Consider the following 16,418-nt stretch of genomic DNA (forward strand, 5'->3'; position numbering starts at 1 on the left):
TTTTTTCATACATCATTTATATATTTTAATCGACATGTGAATGCGAATTTTTGCCTTAAGCACTATAAACTAATAAACATTTTTCATACATAATAAATTTATAAAAACTTGAACCAAGCAAATATACAAATATCAAAAATAATATCGTTTATTTTATACCATTATAATTTTTATCAAATAAATGAAAATACAACATAAATGAATATGTTTAAAAAATCGATTACATTATAAATTTTTCTATTATATTTAATTTTCATATATAAAAAAAATTTATACATATATTGTATATATATATAAATCGATATACTTTTATTTATTTATTAAAACAAGATTATAATTCGATAATAAAAATATTTATGTTTTATTATAATAATTAAAGGAAAGTTTTAATGTCTTATATGCTTAGTTGTAAAACATGTCAAAGTGTTTCTTAAGTAAACTTTAAATTGTTATATAATAATTAACAAATTTCCATTTTTTACTTTAACATTTTCATAAGACAGTATTTTTCCAAATGACAAACTGCATGTTATATTTGCAATGTACTTCATACAAAAATCTCAAAGCAATCGACCATTGTTAAGATTTTCTTTTGTGATTCGCAGTATGTAAATATCTCGTCTAAATTGTAGACGTAAATTTACAATGTACTTGAGAATATGAGCCCAAAACTTATATGTGAAATGATGTCATTTTAAATATTTAAAATCAACATGTCAAACTGCATGTTACATTTACAAGGAGCTCAGACGACTAGCTTATAAAGCGGACGTAGACTTGATTATACTTTGTAGTAGAGTCGTAGCTTTATTCTTTTTGATTTATCTATTACGAGTACGTGTTTCGGCGTTTCGGCTAGAAGGCACTCTAGTTGCTTTTACTGCTGCTCTGAGTTGTAGCTAATATCTCTAGTTAGTTAAACCTCGCCCTCGCCATTTTTTACATCTTTTTATTAATAAAAGGTTCTGTTTCGCCACTCTCCAACAATGCTCCCGCTGCCCCAACTTCAAGGTCTTTGTGGCAGTTCTTTCTTGCTTTTGTGATGCTCGTTTCGGCACTCTGTTTCCCATTCATTCATTACAACCTCAAAAGTTGCCTAATTACCCATCAACTGCTCTGGGGCTTCATCTTCCATTACTTGGCGTCGTGTACTCAACATTTTGCCAGTTGCCTGCCGGCCTGCTTGCCTGCCTGCCTCAATAACAAGACTTCACCTTCAACGTAAATTTTTGCAAATCAAGTTTAAAACCAAAAGCCCAAAAAAAATTCAGACATGAAAACGAGATACCAAAAAATCGTTGCTATTTTTGTTATTGTTGTTTTTTCATTGCTTCTTTTTTTTTTTTTTTTTTTGTCGGTTTTAATTTTTGTAGCTGAGCCGCGTTTGCTTCTTTATGCCGCATAGTTTTTGCAACGTTTGATGTCTATAAATGTTGGTTAAGGTTGGTTTAACTTTGAAATCAAGTTTAGACAAGCACGGAGTTTTGGCAGCGACTATGCCAACTTTTATATACGTACATATATACGAGTGTATATAGTATGTACGTATATAGCGAATAGTCGGGTTGCCGTTTCAGGGTGGGCTGACTGCCTGGCTGGCAACATTAGCCACTTGTAATTTAATGCCTTTGTCTTTTTTATGCTTTTTGTATATCTTTCTGCAAGTACTAGCAGCAAATAGCTTTCAGTTTTCCTCGAGTGTTTTATGACCAAGTTGTGTATTTGTTTTAGGTTTGCTTGTTTTATTTATTTATTATTATTATTATTATTTTTTTTTTTTTTTGCTCATTTGCAGTATCATTGCTGAGCATTAGACACGGTCTGATTGTTTGATAAATTCATAGATATGTGACGGCATTAAAAGTAATGGCAAATTATGTTTAACTGCGCTGCATTGCAATACGCGATGCGTGTGCACTATGAGTCTTTATCACAGTTGCGTGTGCTCAACGGTAGCCGAGTTTCAATGGTGTGTTTAATGCTGGGGCTAGTGTTTGCTCAGCACCTACATACATGCATGCATACATATATACAATATATGTCACACTCATAATTGTTTAACATTAATTGCAATCCATTTTGGAGTTTAGTTTATTGCTCTGTTGCGTTCGGTACGTTTGGATAGTAAATGTTATCTAAGGATCTGTATGTCGGCTTGAGCATTGTGTACATGTTCTATCTTAATTATAATAGAAATGTTTTTATGTTTTGGCTTCGAGTTGAATCATAATAAAATAAATTTACGTTTTTATGGTAATTCTTTTTAAAGCTATTTTGTAGTACATTTCATATTATGATTAAAATTTAAATAATGGAAATTTAATATATAAATAAATTATTATTTATATAAAAAAATATTACGAATATTAAAGTATGTTGCTTAAAACTAAAATATAAATACAAAAATATTAATATTTTAAATCTTGAAAAAATAAAATATGGAAAAAATATAATGCACATAACATTAAAAATAATTTAGAGTACGCAATAAAAATTTTTATAAAATTTAAAAAAGATAAAATATGAAAAAATATTAATAAATACAAATAATAAAATAAAATTGTATTTTAATTATATTAAATTATACAAAATAATATGTAATCAATATATAATCAATATCAATAAATCAATAAGATAAAACATAAGTATGAATATGAATATCAACATAATATAAATTATAAAAATATAATATAATAAAATATTAATAAAAATAAAATGACTAAATTTTTATAAATTCTATTAGACGAAAATACATGGAATAAATATTTCTAAATTTTTACATTCAAATTTTTTTGTTTTTAATTGTAGCTATTATATTCTCAAGCATCCATATACTTCGAAAAAATTCATATTTTTATTTTGCATATACATTTATATATAAATATTTATTCTCCAGAGCTAGTATTTTGCTTATACTTATACTGCATTAAGATGTTAATCAATTAGTTAACCTTGAGATAGGAACTAATTAAGGGCATACTGTTCTGCTTTAGAAATAAACTACTTAGCATAATTAATGTTATTCTCTCGTTAAAACAATAGTTAAAAAACACAAATTTTACTATTCATATGCAAATTTTTCGCTTTACTCGTTAAACTTATAAAGAAGAATTTTACTCATATACTTCATTCTCATATTTCTAGCCAATTATAGTCATAGTTTGTGGTTTCATTTCGGCCACAGAAATGTGGCTAGAATGTCTGCTATGGCCATACGTAGAATTTGAGTGCATGGCAAATATAATCAATGGCCTGCGGGCCCTGGGCGGATTGTGTGCGGGCACTGTGCAAGCAAAACTTTGTCTTAATGCCATATTACTCATTTATTGCCTTTGCAGTTTGAAACAATGAAAGCAAGCAAGCGAGCGAGCGAGCGAGTGATGAGGGCAGCGAGAAGGGAACAAAAATGCTGAGGATTCAGCATGCGTATATAATTTTACTGCTTTATTTCGGTGTATGTAATAACACCAAAGGCAAATATGCCTTTTGCCAGCCAGCCAGTCAGCTAGTCAGGCAGACCAACAATAAAAAAAAAAAAAAAAAGAAAAAATAAATAAATAAAAATAAAAATCGTATAAAGTAAAATAAAATAATAATTTTTGCCTTGGGGTAGGTCATGCTCGCAGTTTTGTATGTGTGCTGCTGCTGCTCCGGCTGCTGCTGCGGCTGCACATTCTTTACAGAACTCGACTTCTCGCTTGCTTTTGTCTGGGGGTCCATGCGTAATAAAAGCTAAGAAATATCTGGCACAATGATGCATACCAGTCGTATATATACACATATGTACATAAGTGAGTGTGTGTATATGTATATATATGGCACTCAATGTATATAAGAGCTGTGTGTCTGGTCCATCAGCTCATCTGTCGTTTCGTTTCATGTCTCATCGGCTGCCGTCTCCAGACTTCGGTATGCATCAGCTTCAGTTTGAGTTCTGTTCACAATATATGCGCAAAATGTCATTATATTGCATATATGTACATATATATATATATAGAAAACAAATATATATTAAATGTTTAATAATAATAAAGCGTCTGGCATTAACAATACATAAAATACGCACAGCTTGATTCATATTTATTGTAACTAAGCTTTCACCTATATATATATAATTGGCTTTGCATATGGCGATAATATCGTGCATTTGGTTGGCTTAATTATGCAAAACGTTTCACCGACAATTAGTAACAGGCCATCAATTAAATTAACAACTGCAACAATGACTTTTTATTGCTCCATAAATTATTATTAAATAAATATTTGCCGTCCTTTCAAATGGCCTGACTGTCGACATCTCACTATTCAGCCCCGCCATAGCAATTGCCCAGCTAAAAGTAAATATTTCAATAATTCATTTCGTGTCTTTTCTGTCAGAATGAAATGGCAAAAGCAATGCTGAATTATGGCTCATTCTCGCGCTGTACATTTTAAGTATTAGTTTTATTTATTTGTTTTGGATTTTCCTTTTTCTTTTTCTTTCATGTTGTTGTAAATTTCACTGCCCATACTAAAAGTTTACAGTAGATATGTTTGTAATTATATTAACGTTTATTCATAGAAAAATAATATGTATGCGCGACACTCCATTACGCGTGCTAAAACTCAACTCTCGCTTATATATAAGTGTAAGGTTGCCAGACATCTCAATAATCGGCATTATAGTTTTTAGTGTTGCCAATACTTAATATCGATAGATTTTCAACACATGTTATATATGTTTTTTTTTTTTTTTTAATGCATATGGCCGCATATGGTGGAAATAAAAAAAAAAATACATATATATTAAACCGCACAGCTTTTGAAATAATTACAATTATTTGATATTAAAAATTATTTACTTTTGTTTTCGTAACTAAAAATTTACTTGAGCTGTTTTAATATATTTTTGGGTATAAATATATAGTTGTATTTATTTTCTATTTCTATACTTATACAGGCATTTTATAATTAAAAGAAATATTTTTTACAATGTGCATTTATTTTTCATATACCTTTAAAAACTCTTAAATGTTTGATTATTAATTAAATTAATCAGAGTATTGAGAATATAAATATTAAATTCAACTTAAGACAAATTTAAATAACTGATTCCATTTATTTCATAGTTTTGCCTGAAAAATATTTATTTACATTTCTTATATTTTTATTCCTTCAATCGCTTACACTTAAAAAAAAATTTTATTCAGAATGTTCAGTAATTAACACGGCCTTACTAAATGAAACCGCAAGCCAATGATCGATCGATCGATTGCCAATGGCATCGGAACTAAACCGAACGATTGAAGCGCGCATGATTCACATACAATTCTAAGGTCTTTCAAGTCATTCAATAATAAAAATTAAAACAAAAAATTAATTGAACTTCTTTTTAGTACAAAATAAAATAAAATAGACTATAATAAAGAACAGCTGAGAAGCAAATTAAAAAAAAAAAAAAAAAAAACTTTATTGCAGTTTAACCATAGTTTTTATAATTGTTATAATTTGTTTTTGTTTTGTTCTTTTACCATTTATGTTAATTGCAGCAATTTCCGCTACAGAAAAAATGAATTAAATATTAAACGTATCTTTTGCAAGTTCGCTTTTTGTTTTTGATTTTGTAGTTTTTATTTAAGAGCTGTGCCTCATTAAAACTGCATTAAACTAGGCGGGTTATTTATTGGCCTTTAGCATGTCATGAGCCAAGCCGTGGCTTATGCACTTCTGTTGGTGTGCATACCCTGTAATTAAAATTCAATTAATCAAATGCTCAAGTGAGAAACTTAAATATCATGGGCTTTCAATTGAAATACAATTGAATTGTATTGCTTTTGGGTGTTGAGCAATTGGAATTCGGGTTTTTAAAATTAAGTTTTTCATAGAGTTTTGAAAATTACGTTTTTTGTGGATCAAAGTTTTCATAAGTTGACAAGTAATTTAAAAAACATTTTAAAAATATTGACAAAAACAATAATATTAAGAAAATATTATTACAAAATAACTTTTAAATTCAAATTTTGTTCATAATTCAAAGATGTTCTGAAAGTGAAATGTGATATAAAAAATTGGAAATTAACATAATAAAATTAACATAAAAATTATATAATAAATGATTTAAATTAAAAGTATTTAATAAAAGAACCGAATATGTTATAAAAAAAGGCACAATAAAAAGAGTAAAAAATTTTATCAAAACAAAAGAAAAAGTAAAAATTAAGGCTAATTACAATAATAATAATAATTTGAAAACATTAAACATAAATGTTATAAATAAACAAAGTTAAAAATATAAACAAACTAAAATAAAATATATTAAAAATATTTAAATTCTTATTTAAAAAAAGTAAATAAAATTAAATATATAAATAATGATAAAAGTTAATTTATCTAGCTTTTAATACTTAAATCAATTTATAATATTCAGTTACTTCTATTATTCAATTAAAATAATAAAAAGAAATCGTATGGCTTGATTGACTAGTTACAGCATATCTACTAGTCATGCTGTCCGAAGTTTGCTGCGCTAGTTGGGCGTGGCGTTCATTGCCAAATTGCTTGTGCTTCCTCCACTGGCACTTCCTCTTCTTCTTGCTCGTGTTATTGTTATTATTATTAAACAGCATGTGGTCTCCGTTACAGTCGCATTCTCCGGCTCCAGTCCAGCTGCCCAACTTTTGTACATTTGTTTGTTTCCATCTCCCCCACCCTATCCGCGCCCTGTCCTGCCCACTCGCTGTATATGTATTTCACTCTGCTTCATTTTTTCGCCTGCTGCCATTTTCATTTTCAATTTTCCTCGCTGCATACGACGCACTCACTGTTGCACTGTTTCACTGTTGTGCTGCAGCTGTTTTGTATCTTTCAGTTTTGTGCGAAAATTTAATGAAAATGGTTCGCCTCCGACTCTCTTTGTGTGTGTGTGTGTGTATGTGCTTTGCCTGCAGCGCTTTTCTTTCGACGAGGGCTGAGCACCCAGAGTGGGCGTGGGCGTGGTCGTGCTTGTTTTTATTGCAATTAAACATGCAATTCGGGCCAGCCATAAAGCATAGGTGCAGTCCTGTCTGCTTATGTGTGTAATTGGTAGTTCGCCATACGACTGAAGCACGTACATATGTATGTATATGTATCTTGTATCTGTAAGATACATTCGCATTATATGTGCATTGCCAGCAAGTGTGAGTCAGTTAATTTACTTTCTCTGTTTGTTTGCCTGGGTATTCAATATCTTGCCTGAAATGCTGTAAGAAATTGAATATATATATAGTTTTGGTAATATATATGATGTGACATATGAGGCAAAGAAATTTCATTTTCAATTAAATTTCTTTACTACAGACATTAAGTATTTTATTTTCAAGAATTTTACAAAGAAATGAAAAAAAAAATGATTAGAATAAACAAAGAAATATGTTTAAATATAAATAAAAATTATTCAATTTTAATTATTTTAAACAATTGAAACCAATCTAAAGAAAACAAAAATAAAATTTTCCTAAGTAGAATAACATTTTTATGAACATTTCTTTGTAAAATAGTAAAACCTTTGTAAATTATACAAATTTTTTTTAAATTTTAATATAATATTAATATTAATATTAAATGACAATATCTTGAAAATCATCCATATTTTAATAATTCTTGCAGGCTGCTTTACTTGCATTTCCTAAAAGGAAAAATATAGAAAACTATAATATTAACTCTAAAAAAAATTAAATCGGCTGAATATCGAGAAAATGTTTATTTGAGCAGCTTGTCTAATTGAAATTCTTATTTATATTTATTTATTTATTTAATTGTTAAAATGTTGAAATAATTATACATAACAAAATTTGAAGCCAGACCAACAAAAGCCTTCAGGCAGTCTTATTTATAAATTTTTTTAAATAATTTTTTAAGCTACGAACTAAAATAAGCATGAAAATACGTTAGTTTTTAGTTAGTTTAGTTAGTTCTTTTTTGTTTTTTTTTTTTTTTTTTTTTTTTTTTTTTAATATTACTTTATTGTCATATTATATCTAAATTAAAATTGACTTTATATATATTTTCATAGAACTTTATATGTAATAATTGTTTTTACATTGTTGAGAATTACGAGACATTTGTGCACCACCACGCTTCTTCCTTATGTTATTTTTGGTCTTTTCTTGTTATCCGACTTGACAGCATATTTTTTTTATTTATTTTTTTTATTTTTTTATGAAATGGCTTTTTGTATGATTTATGATTCTATTGGAAAGATTACGACAGACGCCGAACAAAATGAGCAGAGGCGCTGCTGCTGTTGCTGTTTTCTCTGTTGCTGCTGATGACGACAACAGCTGCAATTTAGAAATTAAATTTGCCATGCAACATTAAGAGCAGCAAAACAAATGAAAGAGTGAAGCACTGTAGTAAGAGGAGCAGCAGCAGCAGCAGAAGTAGCCGTAGCAGCAGACGCTGTGATTCACAAGAGAGCTGCAGACACGCCCCTTAAGCACCCCTTCCACCCACACACACACTCACCCTTTGCTGATGAGTTCTGGCGAACTCGGGTAGTTGTCCGTCCATAGCGAGTGTCTCCTGTGCGCATATCTCCATGACGCGACACATGTTGTCACTTTGGTTGTTTGTTTTGCGCTAATATCCGGCAGATACTTTTGCCCTCTCGCTAATAATTCATTATCTGTATCTGTATCTGTATCTGTAGCTGTAGCTATAGCTATAGCTGTGGTAGGTGTTGCCAACCATTCGTATTTGTATCTGTTGAATGCGAGCAAAATACATTTCGTGATATTCTTGCTCTTTTATTATTATTTTTTGTTCATTTAAGTGCAATAAACTACACAGCAGAGACAATGAACTTTTTTTTCCCCCATTTTGGAGTCACTAATTGCTATTATGACGTCATAACATATTTCCAACAAATTTATATTTTATTTGCAAGTTCTCCGATTACGCCATGACGCGCTAAACAAGTTGAATGCCCGGAATACCAGCCGGAATCTCACATAAAAGCTTTTCTCCAACAACAACGAGAACAATAAAGACAACTAAATGCAAAAAATAGATTTATAAATATACGAATATATGCGTCAAAATGTTTGCTAGTCGCATGCAAATATTTTGTATTTTTCTGTATTTCATTATATATTATATATACGAATGTCAACACTGAAAATTATAGACATTAAAAATATTTTTTTTTAAATTTTAATATCAAATAATCAAATAATTTATTTAAAATAAAATAAATACAAATTAATTTTAAAAAATTACTAAAATCATATTAAAAGAAGAAATATTGCAAAATGACATCTAAAACCTATGAATTTTTAATAAAAGTTAACTTCAAAATTCCTTTGCCCTTTACAGTTTTAAATGTAAGATTTTAAAATTGAAAAAAATTATTGCATAAAATTTAATTTTTTAAATTTTTATTTTAAAAGTTTTAAACTGAAATTTCTCTTTACAAGAATATTTATTCGATTTTAGATTTTAAAATTAAAAAAATTATTGCATAAAATTTAATTTTTTATTTTTATTTTAAAAGCTTTAAACTGAAATTTGTCTTTATAAAAATATATATTCGTGTAAAAGGAAATTGAATTTTAAAATGAAACTTAATTTTTTTTTTTTATTTGGGTTTTAATAATATAATAATAATTAATTTATCATTAAATTCTTTATAGATCTTAAATTTATATTATAAAGTAAAAACAATAAATTGTAGAGTATTGATTTTTGGATTTTAATTCTTATTATTATTATCGCGCTGACTAAAGGAGTAAATAATTTTTATTTTTAATATTTATATATGTACAAATTTCAAAATTGTATATATTCATTCATTCTTTTCATTTGATAAGGTTTTTATGATATGAAGTATATTGTGGAATAATTACCATATTGCATTTTTGCAATTTTCCTTTATTTGCAACAATATTTCCTGAAACGCTTCCTCTTAACTTTTTTTTCGGTTTCTTTTCTCGCTTTCTAATTAACGACGCATAAAAAGTCCGCATTCTCTGAATCATCAAGTTTTATTACTCAAATATTACGACGCATTTACATAGTCAACTCACTGTGTGCAATTTAGCCTTTGTTTCTTGAAGTCCTATCGCGGTTCTTTGTTTGGCTACACTTTGGGTTTTCCTTGTCCAAGAAATGAACCCACACACTCGAATATCTCTATATCTATACCTAGGTGTAGCTTGACCACATATGTGTGTATATATAATATCTCTGTATACCTAGCCACTAATTATGGTCGAGTTAATTCCGCGAAACTTTTGCTGCGAAGTTTTGCATGCCAGACAAATTTTTATTCGTTTCTTTTGTTGGGTGTGGCTTAGACCCGGTGCAAACTTTAATAATTACTTGGCTTAAAGCTGGCCTCTAGGGTGACTCTATGGCAAAGTATTCCACAGCCATAGTGTGGGTGCTGGGAAGGTGGTGAAAATCGCCTGTAAATAAACTAGCAAATCAAATGGAAAGCGGCGTGTAAATCTGTCGCATTAGCAAAACATCATGTTTCACTGGAAATGGCACGCACTGTAAAATATGCTAACTACGAGGAGCCTGTCTCCTTCACTTGTTGTTGACAGACGCCTAAGCGAGGGGCAATCGAAGAGTGGGAGGTGTGGTTGGGTGCGGGGCTGGGGCGGCTGCTTTTGTGTAGCACGATCTCATGGCAACATTGCGGGACAAACAAGTGCGGCGAGTGCGAAGCCAAAGCAAGGACATCATCAAATTGACACAGCCACAGTGCCCACGCAATTTGCACAGTGGGGCAAGAGGTAGTGAGAGAGATGAATTGAAAATGAGAGGCAATCTAAGTATAGCTGTTTCTCTCTCTCTCTCTCTCTGAATTTTTCTGTGGCGTTTTTTAGCTTTAGCTGAAAATATATTTTAGAATATAATTAATAATATACATAATTACTACTATTCACAATAAATAAAAAATAAATATACAAAAATAAAATATAATTATGGAATATAAATGTTTAAAAAATATGTATCTATTTTATTTATTCTATTTATTTATCTAATAAAATTAAAATAATAAAAAAAAAAATCAACAGAATATTATTCGATTGATTGAATTATGAGGTCAAAAAAAAAAAAAAAATAATTAAAAAAAGATAAAAAATTACATACAAATTTATATATGAATTATATAAAAAAAAGAAATTTAAAATATTTTTTTAAATAAATAAATATATTAAATTAAATAATTTTTTAATAACTTTTACTAAATATGAATCTAAATATTTATATCTCATAATCATGCGTCAAACTTTGCATTCAGTTAATTTAGCTTTTGCTCAACTGTTTACTATGCTTTGGCCCACTGTGCAATGTGTCAACACTTGTAGATTTTGTTATCGATGTTGTTGTTGCTGTTGTTGTGTATTGGTTTCGTATACAACATGTTGAGCCGGAGCCTTAATTTATGCCACTTGCCGCCGTCGCCTGTTGTCTTCCTCCTGCTCTTCCTCCCGCTTCTTCGTCTCGTCCTCGTCTGTGTGTGCCAAAGGATTTTCGGGTCTCACCTTTTGCCTTGTGCTTTTGTTGCTGCTGGCAAAGCTGTTTGCCATTTTCACTCATTTTCGCATTATATTTCTAAAAATATGTATGCATATAGAAATTTTACAATTTTCCACGCCTTGGCCTCTGTTTTCCCCTTCTCTTTCCTTTTTTTTTTTTCTATTAGCTTTTTATGCAGCGCCTCGCTTTATGATAATTTTTTATGGCTTATTGTGTTTGATTACACGTGTAGAGCTGACAACAGACCAAAACATCAACAACAACAATTACAACAATTACAATGTCATATAACAACAAGAGCAACAACAAAAAGAAGATTGGTCTAGCCATTTGTTGGTTTCTCTTTGTTCAGAGAGTTTCGCTTTTTATATTTTCTTAGCTGTTTCTGTTTTTTTTTTCACAGTTTTCCTTTTGTTTGGAGCTACACATATAGCTCTGAAAAATATTGTGCTTGTATTTTCCTTTAAATAGCATTTAATTTTAATGATGCATATAATGTTTCACACTTGTATTTAATTTAAAAAATTTCTTTCTTCTCTTTGCAGGTATGTATTTAATGCAATTCATTTGATAATTATGAGCAAAAGTTAGTGTAAGTAATTAACAAATACTTATTTTTATATTAGTCTATAAAAAGCTAATAAAAAATTTTATTTTACTTCATATTAGTTAAGCTTCATAAAAATATAAACATTGCCGTCAAAAAAAAATATTTGCATTAAAAAATAAAAATAAAAATAAATAGAAATTTGAAAAGCAATGTAGGACAAATTAAAATGATTAGGTAGTTTTTAATAATAGTTTTAATGGATATAGATTATTATTTATGGTACTTAAAAAAAAAAAAAAAAAAAACAAACAAAAAAAAACAAAAAACAAAAAATAGAAAAAATATTTTTAACTCGCATAAAAGAATATTTGAATAAATTTTGAAAGTTCAAATCTTTTTTATTAGAAAAAAAGATATATGTATATATATTATTATTTTTAACAGTAAAATATTTAAAAAAATATCAAAATTCGTATATCACTTAAATTTTGTAATGTTTATTTTAAAGTACGCTAATTCCTATAATTCCGAGCCTTCGCCTCTGTCAAATGGCTAAAACATATTCTCGGTAAAATAGCCAAGTTGGTTAAGATAATTGTATTTGACAGTTTGACAGTTTGATATGTCTGGCATACATGCCATATACATACATACATATGCGTTCATATACATGCATATCTGGCACATTCTTTACAGTTAATTCAGTCACATTTTGAGAACACGCTTTTCGAACTAGTTGGGCAACATTTGTTACCAATTTGTTAATACGTAGTTAGCAGCTACCCATATTTTCGCCATGTCCATGTCCATGGTTTGTTATCAAGCAATAAATCGAATTTGGCATTTCCGTTTTTCACTAAATTATTGGCAACGAAGAAGTCATATATTTGACTCCTTTCTTTGGCGCGCTCATTTGCTCTGCTGTTAGCCACAATGGCGCTTATTAAAAAACTTGCTCGTCCAATGCAAAAGCCAATAATAAGAGAACAGCAACTACAGCAACAACAGCAACAAGGAGAGCAGCAACCGCAATGGCAAACGACATTATTTGTATTTGCTGTGGATTTATGGCATTTGTTGGGGATCTCAAGAAACTTTTTAACTTGACGTAGTATAAAAACTACACACATACGCACACACACACACGCACACACGCACTTGCACTTACTCGCAAGCACAGCGCTCAGACGTTGCGCGCTCTCACTAACATACACACACACGCACACACTCACACGCTGAACAGCAACTCCAATCGGTTTACTCACTCCATGCGACGCCTTTGGCTTACGTTTATTTTATTTTTTTTTTTTCTTCTTTTCTGTTACGTACGCTTTGGCGAGCCAAGCGGTCGCGCGCGCGTGTTCCAATTGCCACAACGTTCCGCGCGCAACGAGAACAAGAACGTTTCTTGGCTGGCGCTGCTTTTGGAGCTGCTACGAAAAACTGCGACGCAATTGTGGCGCTGAACTGTACAGTGGAGGACATTGACATTTTGCATTTTCGTTTCGTTAGCATTTTTCGTTCGTTTCGCCCCAGCCAAAGAGAGCCCCAGCACAGGCACAACGTGTTGAAAAGAAACAACTTTTTTAGCCAATGCTGCTGCTTCTGTTGCTATTGCTGTTGCTGTTGGTGTTGCTGCTGCCTCTGCTTCCTCTTATACTTCTTGGTGTTGCTGTTGTTGTTTCTTACGTTTCGCTATTGGAGCTCATTAAAGTTGTGATAATGCGCGACGAGCTCTCAAGTTTCTCATGTTCTCACTTCAAAAATCTTGACAGTTTTATGGAGCATTTTGCTACCAACTCAAAAAAGTACTATAAGTGTGTGTGTGTGTGTGTGTGTGTGTCTGTGTGTGTGAGCGTTAAACTAATCCCGCTCATAAAACTGAGATTTGTTCTTGAGACCCCTTCAAACCATGTGTGTGCGCACATCTGATACGATAAAACCAGATGCCTAGGATCATGTTTTCGGGCCATAAAGTTAAGAACGCGCATTTCGCAGATTCTTTTTCTGTATAATTTTTTTTTTTTTTTTTTGTATTTTTCTAGAATTTATTAAAAATTTTGTTTCTGTTTTGCAAATCAATTAATTGGGTGTGAACAATATAATTTGTAGAGCTCATCATTTGCGCTGTCCAAAACTATTTTGTCCATAGCGCTTTCAAGTTAATTAAAAAGCTCGCACATAAATCTTAAAAAATTCATTAAAAAAATAAAAATAAAATAAAGAAACTCTTCTCGCTGATTGTCATATTGAAAGATTTATGCACTGATTGTGCTGGCGGCAAATGTATTTTCTAAGTGCTTTTTAATTAGTTTGATCTATTTATTGTCTTTTGATGTTTGGCAATAAAAAAAACAGAAATACAAAACGATTGGAATATATCAGCGAATAAGAAAAACAAATAAAAAATACTAAAAAAAAAAAATAAATAAATAAATCGAAAATTGTAAAACAATTTCATGAGCTCAGCTCGCGTTGATTAAAAATGTCGTGATAAGGTTATCAAAGAAAAGTCAACAGAGGGTCTATTTTGTTTAGTCGCAACCAAATACAATTGGTTAAGCTGATAGAGGTTAGAATAGAATTTTTCTTTAAATACGTATTTGAAAGGTCTTTAAATAGGTCTCATAACAGTTATTTCAAGATCTCTTTAAATAGCTACTTACGATTTGTCATAACATATTATCTGTAGATCTTATAGACCTCTTAAAGGACTTTTTCAAATATTTCTTTAAGCTTCTGTTTTGTTCTTCTTTGAATACCCGTTCAAACTTTTTAAGCTTCTGTTTTGCCAGCATCAAATCCTATGCACATTTCTTCATTTGACCTTCATTTGCCCTATATGATGCACGCACGCACGCACAACCTATCCAATTAGAATTGTAACAAATCTGCTGAATATTCTTCATTTCCGCTTAATTCGAGCCATTTGTGCGAACCCGTTGCAACCCTAAAACGTGACCCACTATTTCCGTTTTATTCCAACAACAGCAAACCGAGAATATCGCATCAGGAAATTTCCATTTCATGTTCAAAGTACATACGTAATGTTTTCAGGGGAGGGGGAGGGGAGAAAGGACATTTGTTCCTTAAAATTATTTTTGGCGGTCATAGGAGTCGGACAACTGGTGGCCCCTTCTCAGTCAAGTTAACTGCGCAATTCTCACACAAAAAAGAAACGAGAAGAAAAAACTCCTTCACAAAACTAAAAGCTAAAATGATGACTTAATTCATTCAGTTAAAATGATTGCGAAAACAAAGACATAAAAAAGATTCCAAGCATTTGTGATATGCTACGCAGGTATTTTGCTAGCTAATGTGAGTGAGTGAGAGAAAGAGAGAGACAGTTGGAGAGGGTGGCCAAATCGAGCTGAAAATTTGCATTAATAGAAAGACACAAAGCACAGGCAACGAGCTATAATAATTAAAAGAAATTCGTAAAAGTTACTGTAGATTCTTGTCAAAGTTTGGTCCGCCTCTCTCACTCACTCACACACTACCTCTCTCTCTCATATAAAAGAAATGTTGGCTTGGGGAAGTTTGGAACCCTATCCCAACCGGCGTTTTGACAGCAGCGTCGTCGGCGTTGGCGGCGTTGTCATGAATGGGGCGGCTGACAATGAAACACGCACACACGCGCACACACAGAGGCACAGAGGCACACAAAAACAGCAAAACAACGGCATGCTCGAGCTGCACGACACGGCGACAAAGCGACAAGCAGCTGTTTGGATTCCCAAGTGTTGATGAAAAGCTTTCACCGCTGACTGCTCTGGCCCAGGCCCAAAAGCAAAAGCAAAAGTTGCAATGCTTAGTAATTTCTTTTGTGTGTTTGCAAACACAAAATGACGCAAGCGACAGCGCCACAAGGCGTGCTGAGAGAGTAGCGTTGTGACTTGAGAGCGTGTGAAAGAGAGAGAGTAAGAGAGTGAGAGCGTGCTCAAATTGCAGTTGCTCTCACACAGTTGGCTGTCTTGCTAATTGGAGCAAAACAAACACAAACAAAATGGCAATGGGTCGCCGTTGCGTTCCAATGCCATACGTTTCATTGTTGACGTAGTTTTGCGGTGCCTACGCTCGCAGCTTGCGTCGCTGCCAGCGCAAACTGCTCTTGCTGCTGTATATATGTATGTATTTTAGAGTGTGGTACGCTGGAGTTTTGTTTTGTTGTAAGGTAGGTCGTCGGCGCGGGACGAAGGGCGTAGTGCTAGTGACGCTCTTGTGCTGCACGCTGCGTGTCCTTACACAACTGTAAATGTAATGTGTCAGGATTTTATGCTGCACTTTGTTTAGTGTCTTTGCCGTTTTAAGTGTTTCATTTTGTCATTTTATGTTTATGCGTGTGTGTGTTTTCGCATAG

At 31.5% G+C, this 16,418-nt stretch overlaps 1 protein-coding gene and 1 long non-coding RNA gene across 4 annotated transcripts in view; one reads left to right on the plus strand and one right to left on the minus strand.

Moving 5' to 3' along the window:
• The window catches only part of tai (basic helix-loop-helix family member taiman), a 123,091-nt gene that overhangs the window by 43,170 nt on the left and 63,503 nt on the right, over positions 1–16,418 (plus strand). The gene's annotated exons all lie outside the window — the stretch shown is intronic.
• Positions 6,361–7,338, minus strand: LOC149269901 (uncharacterized). The gene is made up of 2 exons (XR_016268864.1): positions 7,176–7,338; positions 6,361–7,116 (listed from the first exon to the last, which is right to left on the minus strand). It is a non-coding gene; the product is annotated as an uncharacterized LOC149269901 (long non-coding RNA).

This window comes from Drosophila arizonae, chromosome 3, assembly GCF_054131065.1.
Source record: "Drosophila arizonae isolate 15081-1271.41 chromosome 3, UAZ_ARI_1.0, whole genome shotgun sequence".
Lineage (NCBI taxonomy): Eukaryota > Metazoa > Arthropoda > Insecta > Diptera > Drosophilidae > Drosophila > Drosophila arizonae.